Source organism: Musca domestica, unplaced genomic scaffold (assembly GCF_030504385.1).
Source record: "Musca domestica strain aabys unplaced genomic scaffold, Musca_domestica.polishedcontigs.V.1.1 84, whole genome shotgun sequence".
Lineage (NCBI taxonomy): Eukaryota > Metazoa > Arthropoda > Insecta > Diptera > Muscidae > Musca > Musca domestica.
In genome coordinates this window covers 2,022,313-2,040,464 of record NW_026712417.1, presented here as the reverse complement: position 1 = coordinate 2,040,464, position 18,152 = coordinate 2,022,313, and the positions used below count along the sequence as shown (strand labels likewise).

The window sequence follows — 18,152 nt, the reverse complement described above, 5'->3', positions numbered from 1 at the left end:
CAATCACACATTGACATCCAATACTGGATATTGTCTGTTAGAAAAACTAGTGTTCTGGAACGCATTAATTTCAGATCCATAAGGATTGTTCAAAAAACGAAACGTTATAATGACATCTCCGACTTGAATATTTAAATTCATTATTTCTAGCCATCACGAATAATGTTTAAAACGGTTATTTTAAAAAGTCCAATTATGTGTCTCGTGAGGGATTCGTTCATTGTAGTCAGATCTATGGAATCTTTACCGTAAATTATAGTGTTGTAGGGTTACATATGGACGCCATCGTCGGGCTATATATAACCTATACATACTTGTTAACATTAAATATGTTTAATTTTTATGAATTGGTATAAAACTCGATGTAGTGATAGTTTCTAAAATATATTCCAACAACATCCATCCAAACAAAATTTTAACGTGATGTATTTTTTCTAAGTACGACCGACTGGTAAGTACCACACCCGTATAATGTAGCATACAACGTTGTTAATGTGTGGTCGATGTTACTAAGGCATTTTTCTGAAGCACCAGCACGCAATATCTCCGGCCTTATCACTCGTCGGTGGGTAGGGTTCGATATACTTCAATGCCATGAATACCACAACGCAACGAATAAATTCTTAAATTGTATGCGTGCCGTATAAGTAATAGACAGAGAAGGAAGGAAACGGAAAGAGGTTGATTCGGTGTCCGAGCAGGAAACGGAAAATTGAGGTGAATGTCGTAGCAACAACAAGAGACAAAGAGAGTGAAATGAATAGAAACATTGAGGAAATACTGAGAAAAGTTGATAGAATCAAACCATGACAAAAGACTTAGACAACATGCTGTTTTTGTTGCCAACATCGCCCTCCCAACCATGGTCGAAACGATCCATGCTAATTAGCCATCTGCATTTGTGTTTCAACCCCTATGACGTCACCAACAAGCCTTACCAAGTTTACATGGAATCAAACAGACAAGTTTGTTAGCTTATTCGCTATTCATTGTAATATATTTCATGAAAAATTCAATAATAAACATTATAGAATATAACGTTAACTAGGATCTTATCCATCACAAGAAAAAAATAATAGAATTCAAATATCAAAACTTATTCTCTATAAATTTAGTAGAAGTAATATTTAAAAAATAAAAAAAAATAAATAAATAAAAAAAAACAATGTAAACATTATACTAATTAAATTTCGAGTTTCAAAAGTAATAATATTGAAGTTTAAATTTGCCTTTGGAAAAAAATAAAAAAAATTGAAAAATCGAATTTAAATAAATCTAAAACATATGTTGTCCAGCGAAAGTACATTAGAACCCATCAAAGATCATTGAACTATTGCTGTTTTCCTTTTTGTTTAAAATTCATAATACAGACATTGACTGCGGTTCTCAACAACCAATATTAGGGTGACCATACCAAAAGAAATTTAAACTTAAAGCTCTGCGGCTAAAATTAATATCTTCTTAAAGAGAACATAAAACCAACAGCTAATAACCACTGTAAGGTATAGTTAATATTTAAAAAAAAAAATTAAAATCTGTAAAATTTACAATTCAGTTGACATGGTCACTCTAATATACTTTAAAATACAACAAGGAAAAAGATGTAATAAAAATTAAAGAATTAAAACAACAACTCACCGCTCACCGTCCCTCGCTGAAAGCGCTTTCATGCGTACGTCGGCTGCGCAGCTGCTATCGTTCCTTTTATTGTGGGCAATGTTGCGTGCACTGTTTATTATGTTGCTGAGAAAGACTAGGAAATGTAGCTGAAGAGAACTGAAATGTTGCTAGCAAAATGTTTCTCGAATCTACTCACGAATGTTTCACAACATTTGTGTGTGGTGAAATGAAACTTTTGTTGCCATCGAAAAATAATGTTTACAGTAGCAACATTTCCGTAAGATCATTACCCAATATACACAAAATGTAAATTACGATTATACATAATTTTTGTTTTTGAAACACGCAGTGTTTGTTGTTGTTTAACTTGGGTAATGGTCTTATTCAGAACAAACGGTATTTTTTCTAAAATTCTTTTTCATATGATTTCTTTTGCACTTTTCACTGTTTATATGATTCCTTAAAATTGTTTTGTTTTCTATTTCAAATAAGTTCAAAGGCAAATCTAATATAATTACTATGGAAATAATTTAAACTAATCTTAAGAAATGGATTATAAGCACTGAATCGAGGAACACAAATGTTATATGACAAAGTTATATGTGCTATTTTGAGTCTAATGGCACTTTTTCATGAAAATTTCAAACCATTTCAAGCATGCAACTTTATTCTCCTTGATATTTAGAGGATCCACTTGAATTTACACCTGCCTTTTAGCGGATTTTATTGGCAATACTTAGCAGAGATTCTTTAGAAATAAATGCTCCTTTTCAATGTTTTACAGCACTCTTGAAAAAAATCTTTGATTCCGCCTTTCTTTAATATTCTTTTCCAACAATGACTTTTACGGCAATTCTTCACACAAGGGGTGCGATCAGCAGAACGATGTTCAAATCGCGGAGACCAATGACAACTGAATAGCCTTGTTGAAGAAAAAAAACCTTGACTGATGTGAGAGAGGCAAACAAATGTGCGCTGTAAAAATCGTATGCGCAATCAAAGCAGCAAACCTAATAAAAAAATCAACACCAAGAATCAATGACAGAAAGTTGTTAAAGAGAATATTGATCATTACCATCTATAGTAGGAGTTTTGGAAATTAATCCAACAGCAATTCCAAATTATAAAAATGGTTGTTTCGCGACAGAGAATAATATTGCCAGACTTATTTTCTAGAATTAATTTGTTTTAACAACTATCACAAGACCTCTTGGTTTTTATTTTGCTTGTTAATACTTACAAATTTATTATAATCGTAACTAATCTAGAACCAATGATTTTAATTAAATGAAAGGAAAATACTTTCAGTAAATTCACAGTTTTCACTATTTTTAATAGAGGAACTTAAGTACACTGTGGATGTTAATCGCTGGTATCAAAGTTGACAAAATGGCAGAACAAAAGTTCTTTAGGTTTATCGAAGCCTCGGTGACGCTTTTAAATGCCCTAAATCCTTCCAGTTAAAACATAATAGATGACAATCAATATGAAGAGAAAAACGTCAACAACAAAAGAACAAGTTAGCAATGTTTGCTAGCAGAAACCAAGAGATGGCGCTGTAAACAATGTTAATAGAATATCAAAAGAACAAAATGTAGGTTTCATAGAAAACAACGTTTTTAATATTTTCCCAAAATTAAACGCAAGCGCCACTACAAATCCCCCCAGCCAAAATCTGACTTGGGGTTCAACATTTGAACACAAGGCTGATAACGCTTGCAGCAAGTTACTGCCTAATATCTTTGGCATGATATACACCTACTAAATTACCTCTCAGATCTTCTAATTCGTAATAAGAATTTCCTACCTTACGACGAATGCGTGCTTTAACGAATGTCGGAGCCAATTTTGCATTATAGCCATGTTCGAAGCTACTTTGTTTGAAGTTTCGTCGAAACACTTCCTGGCCTACATTATAAGCTACGTCCCTGGATCGAAGATTGTAAGCTCGCTCGTTCCTCTCATGTTGCTTATTCATTAATTCCCTGGCCCTACTACCCATGATGGCCATAGAATCGTTGCGATCAAAACGAACTGTTCTGTCTTCGAGCATTTCTAATTGACGTAAAACAGGATATATAGAAGCGTTAGTTACCATATGCTGGCCGAAGGTTAGAAAATAGGGAGAGGTTCCTATTGCCGAATGTATTGTGGATCGCAAGGCGCATCCTATGCTACTCAACAGACTATCCCAATTCTTTTGATCCGGAGCAATGTAGGATTTAATTGCTGCCAAAATTGATCTATTTATTCGCTCAGAAGCGTTGGCTTGAGGGGCATGGATGGCTGTAAAAATATGATTAACTCTATACCGTGTCATCAACTGACTAAATGCTTTGGATTTGAACTGGGATCCGTTATCAGAAACAATGGTCTCTGGGACACCGAATATATGAAACAATTCCTTTTCCATGAAATCCATGACCACATCTGACGTAAACTTCTTTACGGCCTTCAGAAAAGGGAATTTGCTAAAGTGGTCTAACACAACGAATATTCCAATGTTGCCAGATTTAGACCTAGGGTAAGGACCAAGAAAATCTATATAAATCTTTTGGAAAAATCTTTGCGAATCGGAAGTCTTACCCATAGGAGGACGAAGAGGCTGGTTTGGATGTTTACTTGACTTACATATGTCGCAGTTATTTATATAATTTTTCACATCCACAACCATGTTAGGCCAAAAATAAAATTTTCGGATTCTGTACAACGTTTTGTTAATGCCTCCATGAGAAGCTAAGGGATCGTCATGAGCCTGCTTCAAGACATCAGGAATCATATCCCGCGGAATCCATAATTTCCACGCCAGGTCATCATGTACTTGTTCACCAGTAGCATGCTCCATCCTTCTATAAAGATAACCATCAACTATTTTCAAATCTGGCATAGTGTCTACACTTTTTCCTACCTTTTCCAACAATTCTTTATATTCTACAGACTTAAAATGGTCAGAATCAATATCAATGAAAAACCCTACCTTTTCTAATTCAGACGGATTTTGTATTTCAAGTACGGACTGGCCACTTAAACTTAAAGAAGATAGATCATCACAATTAACCCGGGAAAGGGCATCTGGGACTATATTTTGAGAACCACGCCGATGTTCAATTTTAAATTTGTAGCCTTGAAGCTTTAGTGCCCACCGAGCTAACCTAGTACTGAGATCGTTTTGGGACATGAGCCACTTCAATGACGCATGGTCAGTGATCACTGTGAACTCATGTCCTTCCACGTAAGCTCTGAATTTCTTAATGCTAAGCATCGCTGCTAAGCATTCCTGTTCGGTGACAGAATAGTTACGTTGGGCTTGATTAAGTTTCTTCGACATAAAGGCGATGGGAAACTCTTCACCCTCCGCATCCTTTTGCACCAATACTCCTCCTATCCCCGTTCTACTGGCATCACAGTGTATATAGAATGGCTGTGAAAAGTCTGGGCTATGTAGAACCGGGGCGGTGCTCAGGTGGGTTTTTAAAGACTCAAATGCTTTGGTAGCTTCTTCCGACCAAACGAATTTTCGCTTTGTTTTTGTTAAGTCGGTCAACGGAGTGGCTATCGAAGCATAATCCCTTATAAATTTTCGATACCAGCCTGTCATACCCAGGAACCTACGGACCTGTCGTACTGATTTTGGGACTGGAAATTCTGTTATTGCGGATACTTTGTCTGGATCCGTTCTTATTACCCCATTTCCGACTAAATGACCTAAATATCTAACTTCGGATACACAAAAATTACTTTTTTCAACATTAATAGTTAAACCTGACTCCCTTATTCTGCGAGCAACCAATCTTAGGACCTCAAGGTGTCTTTCGAACGACTCAGATATAACCAATAAATCGTCGAGGTATACGAACACCTCCGTCCTGAGAGAGGGTGGTATCACCTTATCCATAAGCCTGGACATGGTTTGCGGAGCATTGCATAATCCAAAAGGCATTACGGTATAGTGATACAACGGTCTCCCAGGAACGGTGAAGGCCGTCTTCTCGCGAGATTTGGGATCTAAAGGGATTTGCCAAAAGGCATCCTTTAGGTCTAAGGCGGTTATGTACTGTGCTTTTGGAAGGCGACTCAAGATCCCATCGATATTTGGTAACGGATATGCGTCACCTACCGTCACAGAGTTTAATTTACGGCTATCTAGGCAAAGTCTGTTTTTATTCGGTTTTCTATGCAGAACTACTGGTGAGGACCAAGCACTATTTGACTCCTCTATCACTCCAAGCTCCAACATCCTATCAAGTTCAGCGTAAATTAGTTTCTCCACTGCTGGAGAAACCGGAAAATGACGTTGTTTGATAGGTTTTGCTAAGCCCGTGTCTATTTCATGCTGAATAACATTCGTTCTTCCTAAGCCCTGTTTAGCAAACGATGGAAACAAATCAATGACTTGGTCTAGGAGATGCTGTTGCAGGTCTGAAAGCTGAATTTTGGAAGCTATTTCTGAAACAACATTTATATTGTCTGAGCTATAATCAGCGGATAACAAGCCTGTGGGAAGCAAATTGTATTTATTCCAAAAATCAATGCCTAGAAACAGGTCCCTATCGAGGCTAGGTACAATAAATATGGTAATCGGTTTTTCTATTCCCTTAAAAATGATATTGGTCTCAACGAAACCCTCTATTTTCTGACATGTACCATCAGCAGTTTTAATGGATGTATTTAACTTCTTGAAAGTTTGACCGGACTCCAAGAAAATCTTCGCCACATCTGACCCTATGCAACTCAAAGAAGCCCCAGTATCGAGCAGCCCTAGCAATTTCTTACCAAAGAGGATTACCTCAGCGTATGGTCTCACATCTGAAGGTCGATCTAACACCGAACAAATACATTTCCTTTTAAAATTCCGGACCTTTCCCCAAAACTCTCGCATTCTTCTTGATGATCTCGTTGTTTTCTTATCCTCATTAAAAATTCTATTTCTAACTATGTAATACTCTTTTAGACGAACATGAAATGGTTTTATTTTTCTCAGTTTAGAATTACAATTCTCAAAATTAACATTTTTCCCCACTAAATTCATAGTTCTATCGCAATTCTCATTCATACTCTCTCCATCTTTTTCTGATTTATTTTTCAAAACTTTTATTTCCGACCCTACTCCAATGACTTCCCCTGTGTTGGCGCACTCCTTTGTGCACCCAAACGTCCGTTTTTTGGATTACATTTGGCGCAATTAGGTTTGTACATATTTGGAGCCCCACAACCATAACAGAACACGGTCCTGTCCGAAAGGCAGTCTTGATATCTGTGCCCCATTTGGTTACAATTCCAGCAAGTTAGGCTCAAAGCAGAAACTTCATCATTCATGGACTCTAGCCCCTCAGTCATTACATCATCCTCAACATCGACTAATTCTGATACCCGTTTAGACCCCGAAAATGGCTTGGTAAAAGGAACACTATGTTTCCGCCGAATTTCTTGCATGAAAATCTCCCTCTTTCTACAAACATCTCTGAGCTCCTGCAGCGAATTGATCTTTAGATTGAGAATCTCATGCTGAATATCAGGCAACAGGTTCCGACGTAAAATTTGGACCAGCATACTTTCGGACAGTGGTTCTTTCAACCTATCCGTCAAATCTACAACAGCCTCATAAAAACTGTCGAAACTTTCTCCCCGGTTTTGTTTCCTATCCCTGACTAACTCCCTTATATCAATATCAGTTCTCGAATCTGCATATTGTTGTCTCAAGGCCTTACACAACTCTGTCCAAGAAACTGACGGAACTGAACGGTGGTAGCGCCAGAACCAGTCTGCAGCCTTTCCCTCAAAGAGGGAACTTGCATTCCTACACAGCAGCTCGAAATCACCCTGAAGAGTTTGGATTGTCAACGCCTTAACCCTATAAATAAAATTCTCAACTGACAAACCACTAGAACTTCCCGTAAATTTCAATTTCCAGTTGGTCATTATATGTAAAACTTTATCCGGTCTTGCGTTGAGATCCGAAGATGAGGTATTTCGTGACCCAACTGTACCAGAAACCGAAGGACCTGAGCGACTAGTGTTATGGATATTCTGGCCACCTGAAGTGTTCAAGGATAATCCAAACATTTCCCTGAATGTCCTTTCTTCCACAGCGGGCAAAGTCTGCATTCCTCTGGGAGAAGTATTTTGGGTATTTCCTGCAACAGGAGATTCTGATCTGCCATTCAAATTTAATTGTGAAAATCTCGCTTCAATATTCGTTTGAACTAATCTCGCAATCTGGTCGCTCAAATTGGTCAACAATTGTGCCTGTTGAGCTGAAACAATTGACGCAATCATACCTTGAAGATCCTCAGAACGTGTTGATACATCAGCTGGAGGCTGACATACAGAAGACGACTGTCCATCCGCATTATGAGATGTTGTGGGTTGGGGGGTTTGAACTCTTGCCTGTGACCTAGTTGTTATTCCGGACACATTCGAAGCTATCTGGTCAGATAAAACACGAGCGTTACACACTGGACAAAATGGACGAGTTTTCATACATTGTGATAAACATGTCTTGTGAAAATGATGTCCACAGTTAATTCTATGCAACTGAGACTTGGAGGTAGCCGAAGCGGCACAAGCTCCACAAGTCAACTGAGACTCAGCCATACCCTCAGAATGAACAACATCACTACCTGCCTCTTGAGACATCTTCACAAAATATCACACTAATTCAAAACACAAAAAAAAATATACACCGACAAAAGAAAAATAACCAAAATAACTGAAATAAATAGACCTTGAAATTATCAGGGGCACTGACTGAAAGTTTACGGAATTTGATCAAAGTGAACGACAAATTTTAAATTATTAACAATTTTATATGATAGAAAATTTCAAAAAATGAAAAAAAAAAACAATATTAAAATCTCTAAATCCTAGCAGGATAACTGGAAAACTGGATTTATTAGTTAATTTTATATTTACTCATAGAAATAAACACTAACAAGATAAGAAAATGAAAATTAAATGCAAAAATCTAATTTTGAAACTTCCTATAAAAATTTTTGAAAACAAGGTTTATAAAAACCAATGGAAATTTCAAATGAAAAAAACACAACCAAAGGATTGTAGAATGAAAATGTTAAAGACTTGAAAATTTAAGAATAAAAAAACCAAAAAAAATATGCTTGAAATAAAAAAAGGAAATCAACAAATATAATAAATCAATAGTATAGAAATTTTAATTTTAAATTATAGCCAATAAATTCAAGCAAAAGTTGAATTTTTGTAGCTATTTTGAATTAAATAATTAATAACTATATAACAAATAGATATTGGTTTACCACACTTCTATTTCAAAATTATGTCTGTTTGATTCCTTGCAAATTAGAATAGCTTGTTAATGTTACGTCTTTCATCATGGTACAGAAAATATAGAGAAGAAGATAATCCGATATTCCTTGGTATAGAAATACAAATTCCTAAAAATCCAAGAAATAAAAAGAAGTATAATTATGTCCTAATCTTTCATCTGTGGTCAGTACTAGTATAAAATCTATCCAGAAACTGAATTCCTATTCAAACAAGGACTAAAACACAATACACTTTAATACAGTCGAATTTGAAAACAAGCATGATTTCTGGTTGGTAGAGGATTTGTAATATGACCAAAACCAATATCCAAGAAATCCTAATTGTTTTCTTGATAGAAATTAAACACAACAAATAAGTTTTAGAGCCGAACTTATGTGAGCAAAATGCAAGATGGTATAAAATTCAAAAGATTTAGTTCGGGCTCCACGTATGGGCGCCATTAAATTTATTCTGTAGCATACAACGTTGTTAATGTGTGGTCGATGTTACTAAGGCATTTTTCTGAAGCACCAGCACGCAATATCTCCGGCCTTATCACTCGTCGGTGGGTAGGGTTCGATATACTTCAATGCCATGAATACCACAACGCAACGAATAAATTCTTAAATTGTATGCGTGCCGTATAAGTAATAGACAGAGAAGGAAGGAAACGGAAAGAGGTTGATTCGGTGTCCGAGCAGGAAACGGAAAATTGAGGTGAATGTCGTAGCAACAACAAGAGACAAAGAGAGTGAAATGAATAGAAACATTGAGGAAATACTGAGAAAAGTTGATAGAATCAAACCATGACAAAAGACTTAGACAACATGCTGTTTTTGTTGCCAACATCGCCCTCCCAACCATGGTCGAAACGATCCATGCTAATTAGCCATCTGCATTTGTGTTTCAACCCCTATGACGTCACCAACAAGCCTTACCAAGTTTACATGGAATCAAACAGACAAGTTTGTTAGCTTATTCGCTATTCATTGTAATATATTTCATGAAAAATTCAATAATAAACATTATAGAATATAACGTTAACTAGGATCTTATCCATCACAAGAAAAAAATAATAGAATTCAAATATCAAAACTTATTCTCTATAAATTTAGTAGAAGTAATATTTAAAAAATAAAAAAAAATAAATAAATAAAAAAAAACAATGTAAACATTATACTAATTAAATTTCGAGTTTCAAAAGTAATAATATTGAAGTTTAAATTTGCCTTTGGAAAAAAATAAAAAAAAATTGAAAAATCGAATTTAAATAAATCTAAAACATATGTTGTCCAGCGAAAGTACATTAGAACCCATCAAAGATCATTGAACTATTGCTGTTTTCCTTTTTGTTTAAAATTCATAATACAGACATTGACTGCGGTTCTCAACAACCAATATTAGGGTGACCATACCAAAAGAAATTTAAACTTAAAGCTCTGCGGCTAAAATTAATATCTTCTTAAAGAGAACATAAAACCAACAGCTAATAACCACTGTAAGGTATAGTTAATATTTAAAAAAAAAATTAAAATCTGTAAAATTTACAATTCAGTTGACATGGTCACTCTAATATACTTTAAAATACAACAAGGAAAAAGATGTAATAAAAATTAAAGAATTAAAACAACAACTCACCGCTCACCGTCCCTCGCTGAAAGCGCTTTCATGCGTACGTCGGCTGCGCAGCTGCTATCGTTCCTTTTATTGTGGGCAATGTTGCGTGCACTGTTTATTATGTTGCTGAGAAAGACTAGGAAATGTAGCTGAAGAGAACTGAAATGTTGCTAGCAAAATGTTTCTCGAATCTACTCACGAATGTTTCACAACATTTGTGTGTGGTGAAATGAAACTTTTGTTGCCATCGAAAAATAATGTTTACAGTAGCAACATTTCCGTAAGATCATTACCCAATATACACAAAATGTAAATTACGATTATACATAATTTTTGTTTTTGAAACACGCAGTGTTTGTTGTTGTTTAACTTGGGTAATGGTCTTATTCAGAACAAACGGTATTTTTTCTAAAATTCTTTTTCATATGATTTCTTTTGCACTTTTCACTGTTTATATGATTCCTTAAAATTGTTTTGTTTTCTATTTCAAATAAGTTCAAAGGCAAATCTAATATAATTACTATGGAAATAATTTAAACTAATCTTAAGAAATGGATTATAAGCACTGAATCGAGGAACACAAATGTTATATGACAAAGTTATATGTGCTATTTTGAGTCTAATGGCACTTTTTCATGAAAATTTCAAACCATTTCAAGCATGCAACTTTATTCTCCTTGATATTTAGAGGATCCACTTGAATTTACACCTGCCTTTTAGCGGATTTTATTGGCAATACTTAGCAGAGATTCTTTAGAAATAAATGCTCCTTTTCAATGTTTTACAGCACTCTTGAAAAAAATCTTTGATTCCGCCTTTCTTTAATATTCTTTTCCAACAATGACTTTTACGGCAATTCTTCACACAAGGGGTGCGATCAGCAGAACGATGTTCAAATCGCGGAGACCAATGACAACTGAATAGCCTTGTTGAAGAAAAAAAACCTTGACTGATGTGAGAGAGGCAAACAAATGTGCGCTGTAAAAATCGTATGCGCAATCAAAGCAGCAAACCTAATAAAAAAATCAACACCAAGAATCAATGACAGAAAGTTGTTAAAGAGAATATTGATCATTACCATCTATAGTAGGAGTTTTGGAAATTAATCCAACAGCAATTCCAAATTATAAAAATGGTTGTTTCGCGACAGAGAATAATATTGCCAGACTTATTTTCTAGAATTAATTTGTTTTAACAACTATCACAAGACCTCTTGGTTTTTATTTTGCTTGTTAATACTTACAAATTTATTATAATCGTAACTAATCTAGAACCAATGATTTTAATTAAATGAAAGGAAAATACTTTCAGTAAATTCACAGTTTTCACTATTTTTAATAGAGGAACTTAAGTACACTGTGGATGTTAATCGCTGGTATCAAAGTTGACAAAATGGCAGAACAAAAGTTCTTTAGGTTTATCGAAGCCTCGGTGACGCTTTTAAATGCCCTAAATCCTTCCAGTTAAAACATAATAGATGACAATCAATATGAAGAGAAAAACGTCAACAACAAAAGAACAAGTTAGCAATGTTTGCTAGCAGAAACCAAGAGATGGCGCTGTAAACAATGTTAATAGAATATCAAAAGAACAAAATGTAGGTTTCATAGAAAACAACGTTTTTAATATTTTCCCAAAATTAAACGCAAGCGCCACTACAATAATTCTATAATAATTATTGTTTTCTTAATTAGATTTTGTAAGGGGGGAAATCTCCAAATGGTGGAAACTCCTTTCCTTGGTAAGGGTTATTATTAATTTTATCATTTTTATTAATTTATTCTGGGACAGAATAAGTCGAATCGAACAGCAGATTTTATAATTATTTTATGTTTCCCAAAATAAGAGAGGGGTTTTTTTCCGTTTACCAACTTTATTACTCTATTGCTCGATCATAATAGCAAGATGCAACATCATTTCTAGCATAAGTTTAATCAGAACATAAAATAGAACTTAACTACTAATTGAGTATTTATTACTTTGCAATTATAGGTATTTTGCATATACATTGAGTTACTGAGAGAAAAAGAGTAGCATAATGGCCCTAACTATCGTTAAGTTAAGGGTACGTGAGAGCATTCACGCACTAAACTTCGTTAAGCAAGAAGAAGCATTAAAATAAAGTACAAGAGAATCATAGTTGAGTGTAAGGGTTAATCTTTCGCTCAGCTTATGCTATCGCCTAACATAACATGCGATGTAACGTGCATTAACATACATTAACATATTACATTCTCTTATGTTAGTTATTATTTTAAATTAAGTTTATAATATTATGTTAAACATATATGTTAAACGGGCTGCTACAATTTAAATTTTCTTTTTAATTGATCGTTACATTTATAACTTTTCGTTGCAAAATTACAAATTAGGAGTCTGAACAGTTTTCGATGTTCAATAAATTGTTTTTACAAACGATTAAGCGATGTCCGCCCGTCTGTGAAAATCACTCTAGCTTCCGAACGAAATGAAGTAAGTTCATAAAATTTTACTCAAATGTATATTATGTCTGCAGGACGTTTGGTATTGCAAATGAACCATATAGGTCCACGTTTAGTACCTCCCTATTTTCGGTATTTTGGTGATTTATGCGACATTATCCACCGGAAATGTTTCAAATTCAGTATTTGAAGTTCGTATTGGGTACAGGTCCACGTCTTCGTATAGCCCCCATATAACGGTACCTCCCGATATTCTGTATTTTGATGATTTTAGCGACATAATTCACCGAAATTGTTTCAAATTTGTTGTTTGAAGTTCGTAATGGATACTACAGCCTATGACAGAAAATTTTCTTCGTATAACCCCCATATAAAGGTACCTCCCGTTCGTATAGCCCCTATATAACGGTACCCTCCGATATTCGATATTTTGATGATTTTAGCGACATTATTCACTGGAAATGTTTCAAATTTGGCATTTTAAGATCATAGTAGATACTTCAGCCTATGACAGAAAATTGTCTGTGCAGGTTCACGTCTTCGTACAGCCCCCATATAATGATAGCTCCCTATTTTTGGTATTTTGGTAATTTAAGCGACATTAATCACCGGAATTGTTTCAAATTAGGTATCTGAAGTTCGTATTGGATACTACAGCCTAAAACAGAAAATTGTCTGTGCAGGTCCACGTTTTGTTATAGTCCCCATATATTAGTTTCTCCTTATATTCTGTATTTTGATGATTTTATCAACATTATCCACCAAATTTATTTTTCTAGTTTCACATTTGAATATCGTAACGGCTTATGACAAAAAATGCCTATGCAGGTCCACGTCGTTGTCTAGACCCTAATATAAAGGCTACATTCGGTATTTTTAAGATTTTAACAGAATTTTTAACGGATTTTATTATTTTTTTCTTTAAAAATTGCCAAATTCGTTCAAATTGGTGGAGGGTATTAAAAGTTCGATCCGGACATACAGCTTTTTTAGTTGTTTTTTTTTTTTTAAGAACACATTTTTTAGGGGGAATGTTGTTATACCCTACAACACTATGTGTTGGGGCTATTATAAGTTTGATTGGGCCAGAATTTATGTAACACCTCGAAATATTGGTTTCCCATATAGGAAAGTATATATGGATCTTCCTAGCTCGCCGAGCTGAGTCGATCTAGCTATGTATGTCCGTCCGTCCGTCTGACCGTCTGTCCATGTTAATTTGTAATCACGCTACAGGTCGCAATTTTGGCCCGATCCTAACGAAATTTTGCACGAAGGTGGGGTTAGGGTCAGAATAGAAGCCTAGGTTTAGGGGTTGAAATGGACCAAATACTGAAAAAAATTTCGGATTTTGCAGTAGCTATACAGGTCGCAATTATAGACCAATCGACGCGGAATTTCGCATGAAGCTAGAGTTTAGGGCGGGGAAGAAGCCTACCAATTTTTTGGTTGAAAAAATTCAAAATTTTTCATTAAACCGCGAATATTTTAAATCCCGTCGAAATCACAAAGCCATGACAAGGTTACTTCTGATCTTTACGTTGATGTTAACATCCAACAAATCGGATATATAGCAAAATATGTGCGATATATGTCTATCAAAGAGGATATGCTTGAAAGATCTCTTATATGTCGAGAACGGCTGAACTGATGTCGACAGTTCTCATTAATTCAGAATGGCCTCTGGCAGGAAAGAAAAAACGTCTAAAAAATCGCATAAAAATATCTCTCTAAAGATGAAAATATTGATTTTGTAATATTTTCTCATATTTTTTCAATTTTGTCATATTTTTGTCATATTTTCATTTTGAATTAAACATTTGGTAATATTTCCACAACTAACAAAACTAAGTAGTTAGGATATCAGGATATCATATACAGATCGCATTTATGGCCCGATCCTTATAAAATTTTGCATGTAGATTAGATGAGGGTCAGAATAGAAGCCTACTCTTTTTGGAGATAATCGCCATATATTTAGGGGTTGAAATGGACAAAAAAAACTGCAAAATTGTCAGCAGGTCGTAATTATCGCCCGATCCTCACGCGCATTTGAATGGAGATTACCGGACATTGCAAAAGCCAAATAGTTTTGGATGGCCATCCAAAAATATTCAATGTGTGAAATAGTTTGCCAGCTTTTGTAGACAAAATATCCATTCCAGTGACTTTTTGGAGAATTCACAAATACAGGAAAGACGCACTTCTGACTATTTCGTTAAAGCTGATTTCGTTGAAGAATATAGTCAAATGTCTGTATCTCATATAGATGCGTTTTAGTCAAAACCAATAATAAATGTTAATCTTTTGACACTTCTGAGAGATTATAGGTCTTTGGGAAATATTGGTTCCAGATCTAGGAAGACCATTTACGTGCAACATCTACCAATAAATTGAAAATGAGAAAATTAGTTAAAGTTGCTATTATTCGAAAATTAGAGAACGAAACCTGATGGTTTTCTTTTATTATTTGTCACAATATCTTGTGGAATTCTTTCGAGTATCTCGCCTATATAAACTGTATCGTTTATTATAGTGTTGTAGGGTATTCAACGGTCGGCCCCGCTCGACTGTAGCCTTTGCTTACTTGTTTTCTTAATAAATTTATTTTAAATTCTATTGTTTTCTATTGGCGATAATTTAAGAATACTTTCTGAATCATTATTGAGGATTATCTAAGATATATTCGGGGTTTGATTTTTTTAATTCTCAATTCAATATTTGTGTAATTAATCTACCGACAAAGTATGATTTTGAGATAAATATAAATATGTTTTGAAGAAACTTTTCAGCATTTTTTATGCCCCTCCCTAATTCATTTAAACTCTTTCATTTTTATTCTAATCTAACAACGTATTTTCAATATTCTTTATCGCAATATATCAAAGAGAAAACATAATGTTTGTGTATATATTTCTCATAAAAAATCCAATATTTTAGCTTTGCTTTGATAAATTATACAATGCACCTAAAGGTGCATTCAACAAATTAAACATTTATCACAATTTGCCTTGGCAATAACGCAATCTCTCATAAAATGCTGTATCTCACATATCGGCGAATGGCAATAGCATCTGGGGACTTTGTTGGCAGCCATTCAATCATTGATTGCTGAGAAAGCCATAATTGATTCAAAATGACAACGACAACGATTGCATTGCGAATTATCATCATCAATTACACCAACACCAACAAACGCTCACACATACACACACAGGCGTATACGTGGTGCCTCTCGTTCGGGGGCAAGGTTGAATGCATTTTAAGCTGAGGGCCAAACTTTATTCGTTCACGTGCAAAATTCAAGTGTTAAGAATTCACTTTAACTACTGTTTGAAAAAGTTTCCCAGTTTTTGGCATTGCAAAAGTTAAACCGCATCAAAAAAAAAAAAAAAAAAAAAAAAAAGAAGCAACAAACATAGAAGGAAACGAAGAAGTACGAAACGAAGTAGGTGCTGAAAGTGACAAAAGAAAGAACATTATTCCAGCTGCTAACAAAATAAATGAATTGTTGTGAAAGTAAATTTCGAATGTAGCCAACGAAAAATATGGGGAGAAAGTTTTTAAAGTGAATGGGGTACAATAATGAAACGCTTGTTTGATGTGATAAAAGAAAAAACAGAACTTTAAAATTTGACTTTAAAGAATTTCAAATGTTTATTATATCCTCAACCACTCTATGAAAGGTATATTAGCTTTGTCATTCCATTTGTAGCTCCTCGAAATATGCATAATGGACCCTACAATGTATATATGTTCTGGATCAGCGTAAAATTCTAAGGCGATCTAGCGATGTCCGTTAGTTGTAATCACGCTATCTGTCGAACGAATAGAGATAGAAGGCTAGCATTTTACATACATGCATAGTTTTTATTACCCCTACAACACTATGTGTATGTATTATAAGTTTGATTGGGCCAAAAATTATGTAACACCTCGAAATATTGTTTTCCCATATAGGAAAGTATATATGGATCTTCCTATCTCGCAGAAATTTAGAATGGAGGTCCGGCTAGAGCCAGAAAAGAACCCTATTTCTTTTGAGATGATCGCATAATATTTAGGGGTTGAAATGGACTAAAATATTATACGCAATTATGGACAAATCGAAGCGAAAGTTAGCATGGGGCTAGAGCTTCAGGCTGGGCAAAAGCCTCCCAATTTGGTGGCCATCGGATAATATTTAGTGGGTGAAATTGATCATAACATTTCTGTTAAATAAAAGTCAAATTTTCCATTAAACCGCGAATATTTTTAATCCCGGCGAAATCAAAAATAGGCGAACAGGTCAATTCTGACCGTAACGTAGATGCCGATAGTAAATATATCGGATATATGTAGCGAAATATATACAATGTGTATATACAAAGGAAGAGATGATAGCTAGAATGCTTATATCTCAAGAATTGCTGGACCGATTTTGACAAATTTTGTCAATTCAGAATGCCCTCTTGGCATAAAAGAAAAAAATCACACAAACAGATGCCAATAATGATGTTAATATAGATTTTGTGTTATTTTGTGACATATTTTTATTTTTTCATATTTTTTATCGCATGCGATTTTTTTCAATTTGACTTATAATATTGAAGAGTATATTTTGCAATATTTTTTCACCTTGCAGATTGCAATTATCGTCCGATCCTCGCGAAAATTTTCACGAAGGTAGGTTTCAGAAGGGCTAGGCCTATTGTTTTCAAGGATGTCCGTCAGGGGGTTGAAATGGACCAACAACTAAAAATGTTTCTGATTTTGCAGCCGTTATAAAGGTCATAAATAGAAGGAATACGTTATCTTCGGAAATACATAAAAGGTGAACTTCTGGCTTTTTATGCTGATTTCTTTGACGAATAGAGTCAAATATTGTAGACAAGCAAAATATATAGATGAGTCTTAATTTAGAGATACAGATGGTCTTTTGCTTTTGGAGATGATCGCAAAATAGTTAGAGGTTCAACGAACCTAAATCAGAAATAATTTTCTGATCACGCAATTGAAGCCAATCGACACGCCTGAGAAGAGAGTTAAGAACGGGGAAGAGTTCTAGCATTTTGGATGATCATTGGATTATATTTACCTGTAAAATGGATCACAACCACTAACAGCACGACGGAGTGCGTAAATAGTGGGCAAATGCCCCGTGTCAAAATATCTGGGCAGTGCTCCGTGACATAATTTAAAAAGCGAAATCTT

The 18,152-nt window shown here is 34.8% G+C and overlaps 1 protein-coding gene across 1 annotated transcript in view; it reads left to right on the top strand.

Annotated features, from left to right (window-relative positions):
- Positions 1-287: 287 nt before the first annotated feature.
- LOC101894182 (band 7 protein AGAP004871) overlaps positions 288-18,152 on the top strand; it is a 94,987-nt gene continuing 77,122 nt past the window's right edge. Inside the window, exon 1 of the mRNA XM_059131250.1 lies at positions 288-451. The gene's annotated coding sequence lies outside the window, so the exon portion shown is untranslated. The remainder of the gene's footprint in view (positions 452-18,152) is intronic.